General features: G+C 35.7%; 1 pseudogene; it reads left to right on the forward strand.

The window, feature by feature from the left end:
* Nucleotides 1–1,346: 1,346 nt before the first annotated feature.
* LOC128231808 (ABC-type oligopeptide transporter ABCB9-like) lies at nt 1,347–20,821 on the forward strand (annotated as a pseudogene).
* Nucleotides 20,822–22,976: the final 2,155 nt, after the last annotated feature.

Below are 22,976 nucleotides of genomic sequence, written 5' to 3' on the forward strand. Positions count from 1 at the left end.
AACGTGTGGGCTACTTTTTGTTAGGTAAATAATCAAGGTATTTGTATACACTTTGAACGTAGAACCCAAGTATACGCTGCATTTCTTGACACAGCCGGCGAGTTTGACAATGTACATCATGGTGCCCTGTACAAAGTTGCGATGACTCTGTATACGTGGCAACTTTCTAAAATTGCTGATAAATGCATACACTTATTTGCAAGGTTGTGTTTGTAACCATTCTACTGTCAGGTCGTTTCCATGTCATACAAGGATGTTGCCAAGGCGAAATTATGTCAACGTGGAGTATTCTACTCTAAATCAACGATCTATAAGATAAACTTGAAAACTCACATAATGGTCGAATTTTTGTCCCATGAATGATGGAGACTCTACCCAATGGCAACTAATTGCACATTGTGTTTCGCAAACTTCACAGGTACCCAACATCTGTAAAGTTTGATGACAGCTCAGTCATTTTGAACAATTGATAAATATATCTTGGCATAGCCTATGAGCACTCTTCATCAGAAGCAACTACAAGACAACGGAAGAAGGTTGTGTGGCAGAAATTCTTTTAACACTGGGCTGTCTACGAGGCCGCCGTGTATTCATCAGACTGATGATGCTCTACAAGATAGCAGGGGGTATGACGCCGACAGTGGAACCTGCATGATCTTAACCTGACATAATTAATATACATAAACGCTGTGTGAGAGCAAAGCATACACAAATTACTTAACGTAAAATACAATAGATTCTATTTTGTAGAACACTTGTAAATTGGTACCACCTGAAGGCATCGAAACGACATTCACTTTGGACAGTTCCTACAAATACATAAGTATATGTCGTAATTACAAGAACAAATTGAGCTGCAGCAAGGATTCACGCACTGGTCAGCGCTGTCCCAGATAAATGTAGCATTCACATCGCGCCAACGTGGCCTGAAAATCGGCATAACGGTGCATTTTGCCGATGTTGTGTCGATATTGGGCCGATGCTGTATTGAAACAAACTAATTTAGTATGTTACACATGGCCGTTTGCTGTGTTTGAACTTCAAGCAATGAAAACTCAATTTCATCGTGAGTATGTCTTGAAAAGCATGCAAAAGAAGAATTTTTATTACTCAAACTACCCGACTGCGGGATCGTGCCAATATCATACAAGAAGACGACTGAACCGCTATTACTGTCTGCAATTTTTACTATAACTATCCGACTGCGGGCCGATGTCGTCAAGGGAGGCTACTGTTTAACTTTTTTTGCTGTCTGCCACTACTGTTGTCTGTCGCTTGTTTAACTACAATTATTCCCCTTATATAAAAAGTTGTCACTGTTACTTACAAAATGTAGAGTTTGTATAATCTTTGTTGTTCAATTGCTTTGGATAGAGTTTAGCTGTACTGTGGCGAACGGTGTGTATATTTTTATCCTATGTCCCTTATAAAGGTACCAGTAACTATACATTTTACATTTAAAATGTATTTACACTAATTTATGACATTACAGTATGTACAGTTGTTGTAGCCTAAAATAATAGACTTGTTATAGGTTACACACCACCATTGTTTTTCCCTATATAATTCAATGTAAAATTATAATTTTTAGACAACATTTAAAGGCATTTCGAGCGAATGCAGGCTATGATAACCACATATATTCTTAAAGTACAAGCTTTAAATTACATTTTAAGCCAATAAAAAAGGGGGGTCAAGTTATTCCTAAGAAAAATCACTCCACTTGAAAAACAAACTCTAAAATTTGCACCGTCCGCCATGACAGTTCTTCCAAAATGACCTTTCAACTATAGGGCAGCGGTTTATGCTTTAATCTCTACTCTAAATGATAAATCAAGCAAGAATAGATACTTAAGGTATAAAAGTTTCAGGAATAATGATAGTTTTGATTTACAGTGTATTGAGCATGTGAAAACATATCTATCTATCATAAGAACATTTTTTTTTTTATTGAGAATTTTCCACACAACGGAAGTACATATGACGTAATGGTGACGTCATTCCTATAATAACTTATACGAGATTCTTCTAATCCCTAACGTCTAAACGGGTTTGTGCAAAAGCAGAGGGTTTTGAAAAATATTGTGCAAAGATATTTTGCACAAAACAAGCTTTAAATGCATTAAAACACAGGATTTACCTTTCAAATTAAACGAAACTTGACTGCACAAACAACAATTATGCAAATCGTAACAACTCGGCCATCTCCTGCAAGCTTCCAGATAGACCTCGTAAATACAAACGTAACAACTCGGCCATCTCCGAGGTGGTCTGATTGTTGTATAAGTTAAACTATGAACCACAGCCTTGCAGGTGCCCTTCATGTATATCGTTATGTTTCGATGGTTGAAATGAAAAAACCCACATCAAACTCATAATTATTTGTTGGATATTTATTTTTTGTGTACGGAACTAATACAAAATAACATTATCTGGTAATATTTTTTGTTTTTAGGATATTTTATTGTCACAATATGCTTTAACCCGGAATCCTGATTGGTATTAAACAATTTGTACGTGAAGGATTTGCCATCAAAAATCATTAAAAAAAGTGTGTTGTAACAACGATTGAATATAATATAATATTTATGTTTATGCAACAGTGCATTAAAGGGACTCGTTCTTGTCTTGTAAAATGTATTCTTTTTGATGGCGAAATAAAATGTGGCAAATCATTAGATTATTAAAACCCAAGGTACTGACAGCTGGAACCGGGCTGGGCCAATAATGATGACCGTGAATATATTTTTTTGTCAAAAAACATGAGCGAGTCCCTTTAAATAATTATTTCGTTGAAACATTAAAGTTACTTCAATGTTTGTTTTAAAGTTGAAATCACAATGTCCACACATTCATATTACAAAAGAATGAAAACTTTACTATATGGCATTAGAAAACAGTGATCGTTCAGTTAAGTAGCAGTTAAGGCGCAAGGAGACATAAGCCGATAACTTAAAACGGTGTTGCAAAATTGGTCGGAACAATAGAATCTGATGTTATGATATAGCTTGTAATATTAACTTCATGTCAGTCTGATAAGTCAGTAACACCTCTGGCATTTGCTTTAACATACTGACAACTTTACAACAATTTTATACATGTATAATTTATGCAATTTGAAGCACCATATTATGCTTCACATACTCAGCCTGAAGTGCACCTAAACTATTTAATGGAAATGATAAATAAGTGCAATTTCTAAATGCTACTTCATGAACATTTTTTATTTTGGTATATGATCAGCAAGAAAAGCCATATGCATTCAGCAATGCATTTCATACATGCTCTTCAAAGGTAAAATCATCTATCATCCTTAAGAATAGGTGAACAATATACCTATCTGAATATGGACATGAATTAATACTACTTCGCATCTTGTTGTTGTTGTTTACTTATATTTTTAGCTCGACTATTCAAAGAATAAGGAGAGCTATCCTAGTCACCCGAGCGTCGACGTCGGCGTAACCACTTATGTTAAAGTTTAAGTACCACCTCAAATATTTTCAAAGTCCATTGACATATGGCTTTGAAACGTTGCACACTTGTTCTCCATCATGCCCCCAACCTGTACACAGGAGGAGGTAACTCTATCAAGCATTTTGACAAAAATATGCCTCTTTCACTATTTAGAATTTACGTTAAAGTTTGCGTACCACCTCAATAATTTTCAAACTCCATTGACATATGGCTTTGAAACTTTGCATGCTTGTTTACCATCATGCCCCCAACCTGTACACCAGAGGAGGTAACTCTATCAAGCATTTTGACAAAAATATGCATCTTTTACTATTTAGAATTTACGTTAAAGTTTGCATACCACCTCAAATATTTTCAAAGTCCATTGACATCTGGCTTTGAAACTTAGCACGCTTGTTCACCGTCATGCCCCCAACCTGTACACAGGAGGAGGTAACTCTATCAAGCATTTTGATAAAATTATGCCCCTTTTTCGACTTTGAATTTATGTTAAAGTTTGCGTACCACCTCAAATATTTTTAAAGTCCATTGACATCTGGCTTTGAAACTTAGCAAGCTTGTTCACCATCATGCCCCCAACCTGTACACTGGAGGAGGTCACTGTTTCAAGCATTTTGACAGAATTATGCCCCTTTTTATACTTTCAATTTATGTTAAAGTTTGCGTACACCTCAAATATTTTCAAAGTTCATTGACATCTGGCTTTGAAACTCAGCACGCTTGTTCACGATCATGCCCCCAACCTGTACACTGGAGGAGGTCTCTGTTTCAAGCATATTGACAGAATTATGCCCCTTTTTCGACTTAGAATTTACATTTAAGTTTACGTACCACCTCAATAATTTTCAAACTCCATTGACATATGGCTTTGAAACTTTGCATGCTTGTTTACCATCATGCCCCCAACCTGTACACAGGAGGTGGTAACTCTATCAAGCATTTTGACAAAAATATGCATCTTTTACTATTTAGAATTTACGTTAAAGTTTGCATACCACCTCAAATATTTATACTTTGAATTTATGTTAAAGTTTGCGTACCACCTCAAATATTTTCAAAGTCCATTGACATATGGCTTTGAAACGTTGCACACTTGTTCACCATCATGTCCCCAACCTGTACACTGAAGGAGGTCACTGTTTCAAGCATTTTGACAGAATTATGCCCCTTTTTTCGACTTAGAATTTACATTTAAGTTTGCGTACCAGCTCAAATATTTTCCAATACAATTTATGTAAATATCTCAGCACATCATGTATTGAATTGAAATCTAATCTAACAGTGATCCATGCATGTTTCGCCTAAACTTTTCAATCCATACACTGAAAATTGTCGGAATAGTCGAGCGCTCTGTCTCTGTGATAGCTCTTGTTGTTAAATGCTAGCTGACAGAAATCACTGCCCAACTGTACAGACTCACAACAGAAGGAGTTGATGAATTAATTTTTTTTTTTTATCTTACCTCTTGATTTTTTTTTCTTCAAAATACTTGTATAAATTGGTTAAAATAATTATAATGCTTATTTAAGAGTTGTTTGTAATGGAGAAAAGTAGTTTCCTGGCAAGAATAATTCTTAGTAATGTTCTTAATTTTTGTTTTCCTGTCCCTTATACATTTTTGTACTCCACAATATTATTATTATTGTTGTTCATTTGAATTTACCCAAATACATATGTTCAAACTAATTTTGTACATATGTTTGAATAAAAAGATTTAATGGCAATGTTTTGTGTAATGTTATAGTATCTTGTATAATCAGACGTAGTGTAATCTTTGAATAATATGAATCAATTACTGCTAGCTAATGTATAAAAAGTGAACTGTAAAATGGTTTATGGATGGCAGTTTCAACTTCCATGAATTTGAAATAAATGGTAAATGTAAATATACTAATTTAGGGAAATCTGCTATTCTGAAGCTGCTAGGCCAAACCCTTGATATCTTGTATGTACATTAAGCATGTGCTACCAATATTTTTCAAATCATGCCCCTGGGGTCTAGACTTGCCATTCCTCAGGGGTCATAATTTCCCTATATTCTTATATAAAAACTTTTGATATATTCTTTTTTAAAACCACAAGTCCTAGACTTTGATATTTGTTATGTAATGTAGCATTATAGGAAAGCCCTCTACCAAGTTTGTTCAAATAATGTCCCTGGGGTCAAAGCTGGCCCCACCTCTTTTGACATTGTTTCTTATTTAGACCATGTGTATACAGTTTTTAAAACAAATATCAATGCTGTTCTTGGGTGACATTGAACGTGACCTCTTGACCTACAGTTTTATTTTTTAAGCTACAGCAGTTAAATTTGGACCATGTGTAAAGGTTTTGCAAACAAGTATCAATAGTGTCCTCTAATGACATTGACTGTGGCATTTTGACCTACTTTCTTATTTTTGAAGCTAAAGCAATGAAATTTGGACCATGTACAGTTCAAGTTTGAAAAAAAATCAATGTTGTGCTTCGATAACATTGATTGTGACCTTTTGAGTTACTTTCTTATTTTGAAGCTAAAGCAATGAAATTTGGACCATGTTTATACTTTTGAAAACAAATACCAATGTTGTGCCTTGATTATGTTGATTATGACCTTTTAACATACTCTCTTATTATCTTGCTTTGCACATGTCGGTAGGTCGGTCGCTCGGTCCGTCAGTGGAACAAAGTTTGTCCAAGTTATAACTGGACAATTCCTAGACCTATTGTCATCAAATTTGACATGAAGGTTGGGCCTGACCAGTAGATGACCCCTATTGATTTAAGGGTTCATCGGGTTAGAGGTCAAGGTCACAGTTACCTTGAATGCAAAAAGGTTGTCAAAGCCTGTCCGAGTGATAATTCAACAAAGCCGGGACATATGATCATCAAACTAAACATTGAGGCTGGGCCTGACCAGTAGATGACCCCTATTGATTTTAGGGGTCATCGGTTAAAACATTAAGGTCACGGTGACCTTGAATGCTAAAAGGTTGTCCAAGTGATAACTCCACAATGCCTGCAACCGTGGCCCTCAAACTTGACTTGGAGGTTGGACCTGACAAGTAGATGACCCCTATTAATTTAAGAGGTCAAAGGTCAATGCCACAGTGACCTTGAACAAAAACTTAACAATTCCTGGCCCTGTGATCATCAGACTTGACATGAAGATTGGGCCTGACCAGTAGATGACCACTATTCAGTATTAATTTAAGGGTTCATCAAGCCCAAAGGTCAATGTCACAGTGGCCTTTAAGGCATAAAGGTTGTCAAAGCTTGTCCGAGTGATAACTCAACAATGCCTGGACATATGGTCATCAAACTAGACATTGCGTCTGAGCCTAGGTGTCATTTTTAGGGGTCATCGGGTCAAAGGTCAAGGTCACAGTGACCTTGAATGCAAAAGGTTGTCCGAGTGATAACTTGGCAATGCCTGCACCCATGGCCCTCAAACTTGACTTGGAGGTTGGGCCTTACTAAAAGATGACCCCCATTGATTTAAGGGGTCATCAGGTCAAAGGTCAAGGTCATAGTGACCTTGAACGTAAAGAGCTTGTCTGTGTGATAACTGGACAATGCTTGCACCTGTAGCCCTCGAACTTGACATTTAGGTTAGGGGTGATCAGTAGATGACCTTTATGGATTTTAAGGTCATAGAGTTAATTATGACAAGGTCACAACTCATATTGGTCATTAAAATAGCATCATATTTACCTATTCCCTGCTGCTAAGAGGATATACTTATCTGCAAATATCAGTCATCATCTGAAAGGCATCCAATTTTAATGACAAATCAGCTGTCATTTCGTCCCATGCGTTTTTCATTCTATTGTCCAAATAATCCTGACAATATGGTGCTCAGGGGGAGGGGGGGGGGCATAATGTTTGACAAACATCTCTGGTTCAAATTATGCTTCTGGGTTCAAATTTGGCGCAATTTTATTTTAATGATTGTTTTAATAAGGTACTGCTATTTAGCGGAGTATGAAAACATGAAGTCAGTGCATAATTAGTGAAGACCAAAAATATTTTATGTAAGGAAATCATAACATTTTTTTGCAGAGTGAAGATGTTGCCCAAAGACTCTGCAAAACAACAGGTAGTGAAACACCTTACACGTCATATTCCGTCATTTGAAGACGTTTTGATGGGGCATCTTTCTACATCTTTGTATTCTTTGTTGTCCTCGCCACCATTGCGGGCGCAGTTTTCATGTCTAAGAGAGTGAACCTCAAAGATGGAAGACACCTTGATTAAATATAGGGACGTCTCATAATGAAAATGTTGTAGAATCGAGACTTTATTTATTTTGTAAATATAATAGTTTTAGATATGTTTTCTTTTAATTCCTGACTCTTTTATCAGTATTTACTTTTAATCCACAGACAAAACATACTTATATACAATATCCCGGTTCTATATTCGGTTGTTAAAGTAAATTTCTGTCCATTTTATCTCATATGTTCTAGTCAAACTAAGCTAAGCTAAAGCGAAAATGAAGAGGCTTATGACTTTGTTAATAGTTTTCATGATTGCATTGATAGATCTGACTGTTACGACTGTTTTATATTCCCATGGCAATCATTTTAATAACACTTTTTTCTATGCATTTTGCATGTTTTCATTTTCTCACTCAACGTTTGATGTGTGGTCTCTGGTCATTGTGAGAACATCTGTGATTATCGGTATTGTGATAGGAGCTATATGGGGTAAACAAGATGCCTCTGATAAAATTCAGTCCAAGCTGTACATTGCAGTTGGTCTTTCAATTGTTTTCTCAATATTTACGCTGGTGAAACTTCTTAGTGTCTCGGAAAATGAAGCAGTCATGGGCGATAAGTGGTTCTGGGCTTTGTTTGGGTGGACGTTATTTGCGGATACATGTGTGATATTTCAATGGAGAGCAGTTGGAAACGTCAAGTATGATGCTACACATCACACCTTGTTGATAAACGCAGATACAGATGGATCTGAAGATAAGCATCTACAGAATGATGACAACAATGACAGTGGAAATGGAAAAGAAAAAGCGGGTTAGTTCAGGTACTTTTATTCTATCAGTATTTAGTTTGAAAAACTGCTGTTTAAAACAAGTGGCACATTCATTTGAAAGGCTTGTACAGTAGTATGTTTTAATAGTTATCGGTTGTTCAAAATGAAAAAAGTAAAATCACAATTTCTTACCTATCATTTAACCTGTTGCTTATCTTGAACGTGAAAACAAAAGTACATGAATTGTTTTTGATATTTCTCTTTTTGTATTTCTTTTCAGTTCCTTCAAAGGTGAAGAAAGGGACAGTGCTTCGAATCATAAAGTTCTCCATGCCAGACTGGCCATTGATCACCACTGGCTTTGTATTCCTCACCATATCTGCAACAGGTACAGTCAAACGTAAATGGACTTGCATGTGCATTGAATGTTAAAATAATACCCCCGTGCACAAAGCTTGAAGATACTTATATTTGAGTCTGTGTGTATGGCTGGTCGGTCTGTTGGTCAAAGGTTGTGTGGCATACTTATCCAAAAAGTTTAGGGGTATCACTCTGATACTTTGTACACATCACCATCATAATCGGTAGTAATGCATATTTTTTGTCACCTGCAGCCATTTTGTGTAAGTGTTTTCTACCAGAACACATTGTAAAAGGATGGCCATTAATCTCAAGGAGTTCAACTATTAAGTACACTGTATAGATGGTTTTAAAACATGTTCCTTTTCTACATACACTGGACAAATTGATGATAATAATGATGTTTTCAAATTCCAAGTCCCAGGCAAAATTCACTCATGCTGGAGTTATAGTTACGGTACTCTTTATAATGTTTTTTTTCCCATATATGTTCCTAGGTGAGATTTTTATCCCGTTCTACACTGGACTGGTCGATGGTATCGTGATAGACAAATCTCAGGCTGAGTTCACCCATGCCATTGTCATCATGGCTCTCATTTCCGCTGGAAGGTTTGTTAGTATCCTTAATGTTCAATTTCTTTTCTCTTCATAGTAAAGTTATCAGGTAATTGAAGAATATGTCAAGGTTTGTCACAGCCCTTGTGTCATTGTTGTTTTCATCATTGTCATTGTGCCATGTTCTAGCTCGACTATTCTAAGAAAAAAGAGGGTTATACTTGTTGTCTCAGTGTCCGCGTTCGGTTAAAGTTTTAGGACATTGCTGTTTTCATCATGGTCAACTTGCCTTTTTTTAGCTTGACAATTTAAAAAAGGAGGGCTTTATTTCGCCTCTGGCGTCAGCGTCTGGTTTAAGTTTTAGGGCAAGTTGGTATTTTCATGTGTAATTCCAATACCCTTGATTCTATTCACTTCATACTACACATAGATGCTCGGGACCATCACACAATTAGGTTTCATAGCTCAATGTCATGCTTAATAAAAATGTGGCTCCTGATTTACGTAGGTACTTAGGTTTAATTTAAGGGTACATTGTGTCTGGTTCAAGTTTTAGAGCAAGTTGGGATTTTTAGCTCGACTATTCGAAGAATAAGGAGAGCTATACTACTCACCCAAGCGTCGGCGTCGGCGTCACCCCTTGGTTATAAGGTTTTGCTTGCAAGAACACATAGGTTAATATCTTAGCAACTACTTGAGGTTTTGTATTGAGACTTTATACAATGGTACTCAACCATTCAACCTACTTAATTAACCAAGTTAGATAACTCTAGTTTGCATTTAATGCAAAAAATAGGCCTTTATTATTTGACTTAGAAATACTGGTTAAGGTTTTGCGTGCAAGTACACATAGGTTAATATCTCAGCAACTGCGCTTGAGGTATTGAATTGAGACTTGATACAATGGTACTCAACCATCCAACCTACTTAATTAACCAACTTAGGTAACTCTAGTTTGCATTTAATGCAAATAATTGCCCTTTATTATTCGACTTACAAATTCTGGTTAAGGTTTTGCCTGCAAGCACACATTGGTTAATATCTCAGCAACTACTTGAGGTATTGCATTGAGACTTTATACAATGGTACTCAACTATCCAACCTACTAAATTAATCAAGTTAGATAACTCTAGTTTGCATTGAATGCAAAATAATTGCCCTTTATTATTCGACTTAGAAATTCTGGTCAAGGTTTTGCATGTAACCACATTTAAGTCAATATCTCAGCAAACATATCATGTATTGCATTGAAACTTTAGATATGTGTTTCCAACTATATAACCTACTAAATTAATGAAGTAAGGTAACACTTTTTTGAATAATGCAAATTATGGGCCTTTATTATTTGACTTAGAAATTCTGGTTAAGGTTTTGCATGTAAGTACACATAGGGTAATATCTCAGCAACTACTGGATGTATTGCATTTAGACTTAATAAAATGGTACTCAAACATCCAATCTACTTAAATAACCAAGTAAGATAACTCTAGTTGCTTTAAATTAAAAAAATGACCCCTTTTTTTTCGACATAGAAATTCTGGTTAAGGTTTTGCATGTAACCACTTTTAAGTCAATACCTCAGCGAATACATCATGTATTGCATTGAAACTTTACACACAGGCTCCCAACCATTTAACCTTCTTATTCAAGTAAGATAACTCTATCTTTCATATTATATAATTTTTGCCCCTTTATTATGCGATTTAGAAATTCTGGTTAAGGTCTTGCATATAAGCACACATAGGATAATATCTCAGCAACTACTTGATGTATTGCATTGAGACTTTATACAATGGTATTCAACCACCCAACCTAATTGAATAACCAAGTTAGATAACTGTGTTTTTGCAAATAATGGCTCTTTATTATGACACTTAAAAATGCTGAATAAAATTTTGCATGTAACCACATTTATGTTTATATCTCAGCACATCATTTATTGCATTGATATCTAATCTAACAGTGATCCATGCATGTTTTGCCAAAACTTTTCAATCCTTACAGTGAAAAGCGGCGGAATAGTCGAGTGTACTGTCTCTGTGACAGCTCTTGTTACTAATAACTCTTATACCCTTGATTCAATTGACTTCATACTTCACACAATGATGGCCATCAAACATTAAGGTAACATAACTCCAAGTTTTTCTTAGTATAAATAAGGGCCCTTGATCAAATTAAAATGTGATTAAGGGCAATTTTAGGGTTAAATCAGTTCTCAAATACCGATCATTCATTAGACTTTATACTACTCACTGTTGTTCACAGCCAACACACAATAAGGTTACATTACTATATATTTACTGAAATACAGGCACATATTACATCATTAGTGAATTAATTTCTAAGACAAAGTGGTGTACAGTTTAGTGAACTGTTCTAGTATGACAGCTCTTATTATTCTTGGCTTTTAAGAAAAAAACTTTAAAAAAAATGCATGAAACTTAATACATTTTTTTAAACTTGGCTATTACTAAATAATTGTTTCCATGAAACTTGATACACATGTTGCCAGAAACAATTGCTTGTGTAGCAAGGCCTATGAATCCTGCCTTTATGAGTTATGCCCTTTTTTGACTGAAAAACAACAAGAACTAGACGAGTATGATCAGTGCTTTCTCCTGGCTGACTTTTACGATTGCAAATGTTTTGTTTTAATATTTTGATCATGGAACTAATTTTGGTTCTGCTAGTAACAATTTAATGTCTTATGACATATGTCTTGTTGCTGAAAATGAAACTTGGTGAAATTATTTAAAAAACACCTGTCAGTCTTCAAGCAATTCCGAAACCAAATAAATGACTAGAAGCTGCTTGAGATACAATGTTTGAAATTTGTGGATGTATTTCGATAAGAAATTATTTCATATCGGAACAAAGATGGATAATGATGTTTCAACATTTGATCCTACAGTTCCCTGGCAGCCGGTATTCGTGGTGGGTGTCTGTTTATAGCAGTGAGGAAAATCAACATCCGTGTCAGGAACTCCCTGTTCACAGCCATCCTCAGACAAGAGATTGGCTTCTTTGACAAAGTTCAGACAGGTGGAGAAAACTATGTTTCTTTTTAATGATAGATATATATTCAATGAAAATGCAAAATTTGAGTAAATTGCTGACCTCATTGACATAACACCCACAATCTGCTTAATATTTAAGAATGTCAAAGGTCGTAGAACAGATCGAAACAAGCATGTATCTCTCTCTCTCACTACAAAGGAGACATTTACAATATCGTATTATAATTTTAGGTTTTTTGATTTTGTTTCAACTTCAAAGAAAAGGTACAGTTCATTTTCAGGAATATTAAAAATGAGGAGCAAAATTGTATTAATTATGATTATTGATGTATTTAGTCACCTAACGGGTTTCTTGCTGCTGCTCTGGTTTTTCCAATTAGTTCATCCCACAAAAAAGACAATATTCTTGTGTAACATTGTACCAATGCGGGCGATTAATTTGATATTGTAATAACATGTTTCACAATCGTTGGAAAAAAAATAGTTTTGAATATCATCAATATGAGTTCATCCACTGTTATATCTCGCCTCACCTCCAACAGGACCATAATAAATGACGGCCTTGCAGTCAATGTGAACATAATTCTGCGAAGTGTCATAAAGGCAGTGGGCGTGTTATTTTTCATGATGAAATTGTCATGGCAACTAACTATTGTCACATTGATTGGACTGCCTCGCATTATCGGTATATCAAATGTGTATGAAATATTATAAGGTATGGACTATGGAAATTTGTTTTGGTCAAAATTGACCAGTCGTCTCCAGTTGTCAATCAAACAGTCAGTTGACCAATGATAGAATTATATTATCAAATGGATTTGCTACTAATTGCCTCCCAAATGATCTCAACATATCGCAATAGTTGCTTGGACAACTGGTTAATTAAATTTTGTATTCATATTAAAGAGTTAACATATATTCCATACCTGAATGCTTCAGTCATGAGCCTATTTGTCTCATTCTCGTTCACCAGAGTGATGATGCTATGCATACCAAAAAGTATCATGCGTTAGATTTATCATAATCAAACCTCTGTTGAATTAGAATGATTTGTCTTAACACTACATTTAAATTGTAAGTGTGTATACTGTTATTAAATTTATCTTATTGCATACATAGGTCTGATAAGCTAAGACATAAAATAAAAAAAAATACCAGTAAGACTAATAAAGGCTATTCCGTTTTAACATATAACCTCCGCGGGGAAGGCACTTTTAAATTATGCCACCCCTCCTACAGAAGCAATATAAGGAGGAATATTTTCAGTTTTCTTTCTAAAAAACATGTGACTCAACATTTTACCTCAGGTTCTAGTCGAGAAGGTCCAGAACAGCCTTGCAGAGGCCAATAACGTAGCAGAAGAAGACTGTTCTACTATAAGAACGGTCAGAAGCTTTGCTAATGAGACGGGGGAAGTACAGAGGTACGCTGACAAGCTTGTACAAACATTCAAACTCAACATGAGACAGGGATTCATGTACTCGGGTTACGTCGTTTGCTCCATGGTAAGTCTTTTGAGACTGAAAGACTGTGGGAGTATACATTTGTAGCATTTAGCATGGAGTTGACCAGCAGCAATTGTATTAAACTTAGATAAAATATTTTGTCCAGTTTGAACACTTTTTGCTATGAATTGACGAAAGTCTGATATAAATGATCATATTTCATTATATATTATCTCCTGCTAGGACAGCTGAACTAAAGTCCTATTCTTAATAACACTCTTCCAGTTACACCTTCGGGATTGTCTCAATGTATTCAGTGATATATTACTAGTATGTTTGGTTTGGGGGATCTTCTCAAAAGAAATTAAGATGTATGCTATGTTTCAGTTGAAGGGCTAGGATTGTCCAATGTATTAAGCAAAATGCTCAGCGTTCACTATAAGAAAAGGGTGATGGTCAATAGAGATGGTTCGAATGACTCTAGATCTAAGGCCGTTCAAATTTGCCAAATAAGATTTTTTTTCAAAAAACACCTTTCTTTAACCCCCCTACCTGGCCTGTTAATGGAATATTTGGGACAGTTCAATCCAAACTAATTGAGAATCCAGCTGAATGCTAAATTTTCTGAAAGTATTCAGATAAATGCTATTTCAGTGGTTTGACCTAAGTCTTACTGTAGCAGTGCTGTACTACATGTATGATGGTCATCGTGTTATCAGCAGTCATCTAACCGGAGGAACCCTTATTTTCATTACCGGTATACTCTATGAATAACAGTTTGGGGAGTGTCTCAATGTACTCAGTGATGTACCATGTTTCAACTGGGGGATCAGCTCAAAATATTTATATATATATATATGCTCTGTTTCAGTGGTTTGAGCTAGGTCTTACTGTATCAGTGCTGTACTAGGGTGGTCACCTCGTTATCAGTGGTCATCTAACTGGAGGAACCCTTATCTCCTTCATACTCTACCAAGTACAGCTTGGGAACTGTCTCAATGTAAGTTCACAGATAAAACATTGGAACTGCCAGCTTTAGTAAATACTCTTTTTGGGGCTGTTTCTCAGCAATATTTCAGATATTAAAATGAAAATTGACAGCTGAAGTAAAAGAAATTAAACCAATAATGTCATGTCTAAACACAATAATTACCACAAAAAATTGTTTCAAGATAGTTGATGAGTTGTGTCCCTTTGATAAGTCAAGTAGAACCAAAAATCATACCATATTGTACAGTGGGTCAATTTTCAAACGAGTTCAACGAGTTGAAAGAAGGGTCTATTTTCTTAACAATACAGGTTAAAAAATAGAATCAGTTTTTTCCTCTGCATTATAATCCTGTGTTTATTTATCTGTTTCATTGAAATGGGATGATCCTTCATAATCTACTTATTTCAAACATACTGTTAGTGCTGTTACACTTCTTTGTAAACATGTCTACCAGGATATTGGCATTGAATACACTGGTCTGATGGAGGCAGCTGGTGCCTCAGAGAAGGTGTTTGAATATATAGACCGGGTACCAGCCATACATAATCAAGGAACCAAACAACCAGCTGAACATCACCACGGTGACCAAAGTTACCAGTCATGTGACCAAAGTAACCAGTCATGTGACCAAAGTTACCAGTGTGACCAAAGTTACCAGTCATGTGACCAAAGTTATCAGTCATGTGATCAAGTACAGGGCCATATCGAGTTCCAGGACGTATGTTTCACCTACCCATCCAGGCCTGATGTACAGGTTCTCAAGGTATGAACATGTAATACATAGGTGAATTATCTTTAAAACTTCGCAAAGGAAACCAGTCATGTCACAGAGTGCAGGGCCGTACTTAGTTCAGTGAAGTCTGTCTTACCTACCCATCCTGGCCTGATGTACAGGTTCTCAAAGTATGAACATGTAATATTTAAGTCAATTTACCTGATATCCTAAAAACAATCTTGATTTGAAAAAGAAACCAGTCATGTCACAGAGTGCAAAACAATACTGAGTTCTGGGATGTCTTGTTTAACATTACCGTTCAGGCTTAATGTACATTTTAAAGGTAAAAAGTACAGGAAATCAGTTTCAAGTTGTCATGATATAGGGAATAACACTGTACTGTAGGTTTCATGTTATTGACAGAAATAACAAAAGATGTGTGGAGTATAAATGTAAGCTTTGTTCCTTTCACATTACAATGATCAAAAAGTTATCTTAAATAAAGCTTTTATGAACTATGTCCAATGAAGTTCTTGTCTGTCTGTTTAGGTTTGATTGTCTTGGACTGCAGCTTTGCCATGTTAACAATTGAATGTTGGTCAAAACTCTTTGTCGTATTCCCTGTGATGTACTACTAAACTATGCTAATCTCTTATCATGGATAAATGATGAAGCAGTGTCAATGGTTTCATTGGTTCCATTGAAAGATATTCTGGAGTAAGCAAGAATTGCACCTGCTTGGCCTTTTCAGTACAATAGCATTTGTCAGCATCAAGACCACTCCACTATGGAGGCCGCTGATAATACAGGGTTATTGAAGAATATTTAATTGCAACATGCAAATTCATTGGAAGAAGAGTTGTCTCCCCTGCTCATGCATATTCATTAAAACAAGATTTTGTCAGTAAATTGTCCATCACTCGATCAGTATAAATTTATGAAGTAAATAAAATTTAGTACCTTTAATGCCAGTGATGGACAAAACATAGAATATGTCTAAGATATTTACATGAATCTAGAACACACATCCATGGAGTCAAGTCAAGTCAAGTCAAGTCAAGAGTTTATTGAGTAATTAAAGGCCACTGGCTCAAAATACATAACATACAAGAAAGGCATGAGTTGTGTCAGGGTAATTAATCGATACAAGCAAAGTGTAAATGAAATCATGATTACTTCCCCTTAACCATTAATGTTTAGAAGGAGATGGCATACATAATAAGCTAGTTTTTGTAAATCTTGATTTGTGTTTGAAATAATAACCTATTAAAATCTTTTAATTCAGTACCATTAGAATACCAATTAAATAAATATTGCGTTCGTATATCATTATATTTACAACATATAAAGAATGCATGGTATTCACAGTCTAAAACAAAAATGTTAATATTATCTAGACAAAACCGACCAACGCGTTCTTCTCTTGGGGTATTATTATGCCTACCAGTTTCAATTAACAATTTATGATTTGAACATCTAAATTTGCTAAAAGCTAATTTGTGTTTGTAAGGTATGTCTAAAGATAAATAACGTTCCACATTAAGCAAAGTTTTGTATTCTTTATGATGAAAACACCGACTGGAACTGTTAATAGAATAGTGGCAGTTTTGGTTGAAACAGTCAATAATTCTCCGTTTAAAAACACTGATAAATATAGATATATCGCCAACATCCTGAGATATCCAGATATAACCGAAGCCATACATAAAAAGCATATTCTTAATATCCATGGAGAACGCATGCACATTGTCATTTAATAAAGATGCTGTTGTTAAAATATCACACTGTATGAAATTTTGTGTTTATTTTTTTGTGATATCTGATTTAAGTAAATGTAATTCTATGACTCTATTTTACAGAACCTCAGTTTTTCTGTACGTCCCGGCGAGGTCATAGCATTAGTTGGCTGTAGTGGTGGGAGCAAGACGTCATGCGTAAACCTGCTGGAGCACTTCTACGAGCCTGACAGTGGACAGGTGCTCCTAGACGGGCGGCCAGTACACACTTACGATCATAGCTTTCTGCATAGACAGGTAGGAATAATTAGTTGTAGTGTCATAATTCCAATGATTCATCAGTCCTATATATAGGATCTCACATGAATTGCCATTTAATACACAAAATTATGATACTGAGTAAGCAAACAATTACAAAGCAAGCCTTTGTCCAGCTTATATATTTTCCTTACGATTTTTATATCATTTTGTATGAAATGGAACCAAATGTATGATTCTTATTATAAAACTTTTTAGTGCATTTATATCGCTTGTGACACTGAACACTTAAATTAGAATTCCCATTGTGTAGTTAAATAATTCTCGAGTTGTATCTCTTATCATTTGGGGAAAAAACAGACATAGGGTGGGCATCCTTTGCTGTACCCTTGTTGTAGTTTATGTTCAATGTTATTTCAAGATATTCCTGGTGATCTAGGAACCATTTTGGTTTGTCTGGACCATATAGAAAAATATCTGACACTGATCGAGTGGACTGATATCTAAGAGACCCTTGATATCCAAAACGATATAGATGTGACATTGTGTAAAACTGTGTTACAGTGGGCTAAGAGCAACTGTTGTATGTTTGGGTCATACTCTATGGCCTGAAAATGAACACATTTCAGACCAATTTTTAAGCCATTTCCTGAAATTGGTTCGGCAAGGTCCAAATCGGCCTAGAGCGGCAAATTGTTGGTTTTAAGCAGCCCTGGAGTAGAGTATCCGGTATCGCCATGCTAACCATGGATGGACAATGTCCAGTGTTTTCCATGGCAAATACATGTTAATTTGTGTTATATTACAGATATCCCTGGTGGGCCAGGAACCAGTGTTGTATGCTCGGACCATAGAGGAGAATATCCGGTATGGCCTAGCTGAGCATGAGTGGACAATGTCCAGTGTCCAGGAAGCTGCGGAGATGGCCAACGCCCACACGTTTATCTCAGAATTGAAGGATGGATACAATACACAGGCTGGAGAAAAGGGAGTGCAAATGTCAGGTATGCACATAGTGTGGACACATTTTATGATTGCAAAATCAACACTTCACATTGGCCTTTGGACAAGAAAAAATTCAAATGAAACTTGGTACACTGGTTGCCAACTTGACAATTCACATATGTGCAGGTTTTACGGTAATAACTATTGAGATATGTCCCGTTTTAACTAACAACCCCGCCCTTCAAAGTTTGCTTAGAAATAATGGTGGTATTTATTTTTTGTTTAGCTTAAGGTGGCATATGTATTACTAGCGTACACCAGTGCTATGGGTTTTCTACTTCAACCCATTAAATGGTTCATAAAAGACAAGTTCTTTTCAGCAATTATACTATATTTTACCAGGGGGTCAAAAACAACGAATCGCAATTGCTCGAGCCCTACTGAGGAAGCCACGTGTCCTGTTACTTGACGAGGCTACGAGCGCACTGGATGCAGAGTCCGAGTTTCTGGTGCAGCAGGCGCTCTACAGGAATATGGCAGGACGCACAGTGATTGTCATCGCACATAGGCTAAGCACCGTGGAGAGGGCGGATAAGATTATCGTCATTGATAAGGGACAGGTGGGAAAATGGCATTTGAAATTGAGTATAAAAAATGTTCATTGCATAACAGGGAATCATCATTGCAAACAACATTTAAAGGTGGCATATTGGTTTCATCCTAAGGTCTGGCAGTTGTACTGTCTCATGTTAAGTTTGTAGAGAAAACTTTTACAGTTTAACAGTTTTGGCACCTCAGTCGCACAAATGTGACTCCTGGCAGCTTCCACTGAACTAAATTGATCTTCTTTGCTGGTATGTATGTGTAATGTGCTGTTGGAGACATGTTTCAATTCAATCCATTCCGTGCTTAAGTTGCTGTCAATTTTCTTACAGCCTGGTGGACTTCCCATATCCCATTACTAGGTATATTTTAGGATGTACTTTAATATTTGACGTGGAAATGTATAAGAGGTACTTGGCAATACTTTCTGCAGATTCACACACATTTTTATTAGCCAGAGTTACCTGCTCTTGATTGAACACTTCTTACAATTGCATGCCTTATATATTTTATTCATGTTTATATTATGAATTTAAGGTAATGGAGAAAGGCTCACACCAAGAGCTTCTGCAATCGAAAGGGATGTACGCCAATCTTGTACAACGACAGTTACTGCTCACTGATTCTAGCTGGTCAGGTGACCTCACTCAAGGGAGACAACCTAGCATTCAAGGGAAGGAACTGGAAATCCAAGAAAGAGAATTATCAACAAAGGGAGATAATTTGAGAGATAATTATGTGTGTTCATGTTGTGAAAAAAATGGGGAAAAGGGAGTTAAACCTGATTTACAAGAGGATGGTAGTGCATCTAGATTACGATATCGTGATAGGTTTCGAACCAGGGACCACATGAATTTCCTTGTTGGGTCAGTTTAAGATATCTGTTTTGAAGATATAATGAGGTTGTGGAATGTCACTTGGATGAGTGTGTGTATGTGTGGGCAACTTCGTATGAGCTTCATCCACCAGCTCTTGTACTTTGTACAAGGTAAGATTGACAAGTACAATAGGTCAAGTAAAGTGACTTTTTGTGTGAATCAGCGAGCCCTCAAGTACACATTTTCAGTGCTAGTTTCTTCACTGCAACTTTACGTGTATGTGAACCTACACTGACAATAACACATACACACCATGTTTCGCGAACTGTCTTTTGATGGTATAGGTAGTTAAAATTCTTTAAAAAAATGGATTTATTAATCTGCTTTTAGAATTGACTGCAAGTTTATTCAAGTTATGACACAGTGTTAATGAACAAAAACATCTCTTATACCCATTTGTCCTGATACCTAAATGACTCATAACCCTATCATGTGTGATATAAGTTTGCTTGTATTTTAAGCTAGTAAGTGATCACATTTCTTTTTTTTCTTTCAGTTTACGGGAAATAAAGGTTAAAATGAAGCATCTTGCAATATATATATATATACAATTATATACAACAGTATTTATCACTAAAAGCTTGATTACCTTTATGTTTGCAATGCAAGTACAGATGTATTATTAAGTTTTATTAAAGAATTTGCACTTGGTAGTCGGAACAAGTAGTGTATCCCTTATTTGTATTGTATGAGTTTTATTGAAGCAAACTATTTTGAAGTCCATTAGTTTTAATGTGACATGCTAGTCTTACTTTTCTTTTTTAAGGTTAGTGTTATTTAAACTGAATGGTGTTAGAAATTCAGGTACATTTTATTTGCATAAAATGACATTCATATTTGTTTTTGTATATTTTATTTGGAATAAATCTATCATCCTCATGAGGTTTCAATCTGATTTATGTTTATGATTTCCAAGGTTAAGAAGAACGTTACAAGGTTTTCTATGGGTGATTTAGTTCTTATGGCTTACCATTTGGGAGGTCTCTGGTAATTTTACTTATAGGTTACACTCAACACAAGTTTATTTTGAAGTATTTGAGGGATGTACTTAGGATCCATTGCAAAAAAAATCAAGTTTGGGATGAAGGTTATCTGCACTTTGGAAATCCATGACGTTGCCTGAAATGGTCCAGCACATGACTCTTGAAACCGAGTTCCATAAGCTTGATGGGCTTACTCTATTTTTCCCTATTTAATAAAAATCATGATGACATTTGGATTTTCCTTCGGATCTATGAATCTAATTAATACATTAACTATATGGCATGTCATCGAATATATTCTGAACAGATTTGTAGAGACATAGATTTGTAATATTTTACAGTTCTACCTGTTGTCAGAAGCAGATGAGAAAGTCACTTGCATTTTAACTGTCTAAGAGATGCGTGATTTGAAACTTAAATAAAATTGTTGGCCTGCTGTTTATTTAGTTGGCAACAGTCGAGGAATTGATTTCAAGAGAGGCCTTGTGCTTAGTAATGTTATCTTTAGATGGTGAACAATTGCAAAGTTATTACAAAAGCAGTTAAGTTATATTCGGGATTATAAAGAATAAATAAAATGATCTGGCCTTTAACTGCTGAAGGTTACCTTGACCTATTACCGACATGGGTGAAACTAAATTTGACTTCGCTTATTGAAGTGGTGAACAATCGTGCAATTATTTCACAGATTAGGAATAAATGGGAGGCTACAAAATGGCCTGTTTTTTGCTCCTAATTGTGACCTTGAACTTTTACTTACATGACATGGACATGGGCTATGCGCATACTTTTGAGTCATTGAACTAGCAGTTACTTTGATGTTACAGATTTATACAGGCGGAAACAACACGGGGTAGAATGAAGCAGCATATATACTACTCTGATTTTGCCGAGGACAACCTCTTATAAATTTGCTGAAATAAATACCATTATTAATAAAATATAAATTGATATTTTATACATAAGCAAATGTAATTGGGGAAGAATTATTGGACAACATAATATTGACGTCAATATAAATTAGAATATTGTTCAAATACAACATATCTTTAGGAATTCATTTAATTTTGATGATCGTTAATCAAACATAAACATGGCTCAAGCGACAACCTACACTAGGATACTTGCCTTTAACAATTTCACTACAAAATCCATGCAGCGTTACTTCTCTTATAGCTATGCTAGTCAGGGGAGCTCACTGTGTAGGAGATTGCTCAAAAGGAAAACATTCGATTTTGATAATCGATAGTCAAACATAAACATAGCTGAAAATAAAACTCGTTATACGGTGAAGTTTTTTACATTAGTCGTACTTGAGTTATGACCCTTTGCCTGATACATGATAAACACATTTCAGTGTCTGAAAGCTGAAATTCTTGTAATTATGAAACTGAAAGAATCAGCCCAGATATGGACAAATACATGTAAGCCTTACAAGTACCATAATCACCATCCCGTTATGCGTACAAATGTCGAGGCCACTGGCACCGGATTTTCAAACTCAAACATTTTTTTAAAAAATCAAAAAAAATCTTATAATTCCTCACTAAAAATTATAATACCGAATATGTGAAAAAATATTGAAAAATATTTTTTTTTAAATATGCACTTTGTACTGTATATTATGCTAAAAACTATTTTAATCCAGTCGCGTTTCTGAATTACCGCTCTCTAAAATCACAGCGCGGAAAGGCTGTCGGTAATGTAACTGAAGCAAGCAAACACTACAAGGTTTTCAACGAAAACCGGGTTATTAAAATGAGGTTGTCGTTTGGCGGGCGGGCGGGCGGTCGTCAAACATTGGTTTCTGTTCAATAGCTTTAGTTAGGATTGATAGATATTGACGAAAGTTGGTGTGTAGGTAGCTTATGTGAAGAGCTAGCTTGGGATTGCTATTGAGGGGGGAGGGGCTAAGGTCAAGGTCACTGTTACTTAAAATAGAAAAATGGTTTCTGCCCAATATATTTAGTTAGCATTGATCGATATTGATGAAACTTGGTGTGTAAGTTGCTTATGTGAAGAGCTAGCTTGGGATTGCTTTT

This window comes from Mya arenaria, chromosome 4 (assembly GCF_026914265.1).
Source record: "Mya arenaria isolate MELC-2E11 chromosome 4, ASM2691426v1".
NCBI classification, from domain to species: Eukaryota; Metazoa; Mollusca; class Bivalvia; order Myida; family Myidae; genus Mya; species Mya arenaria.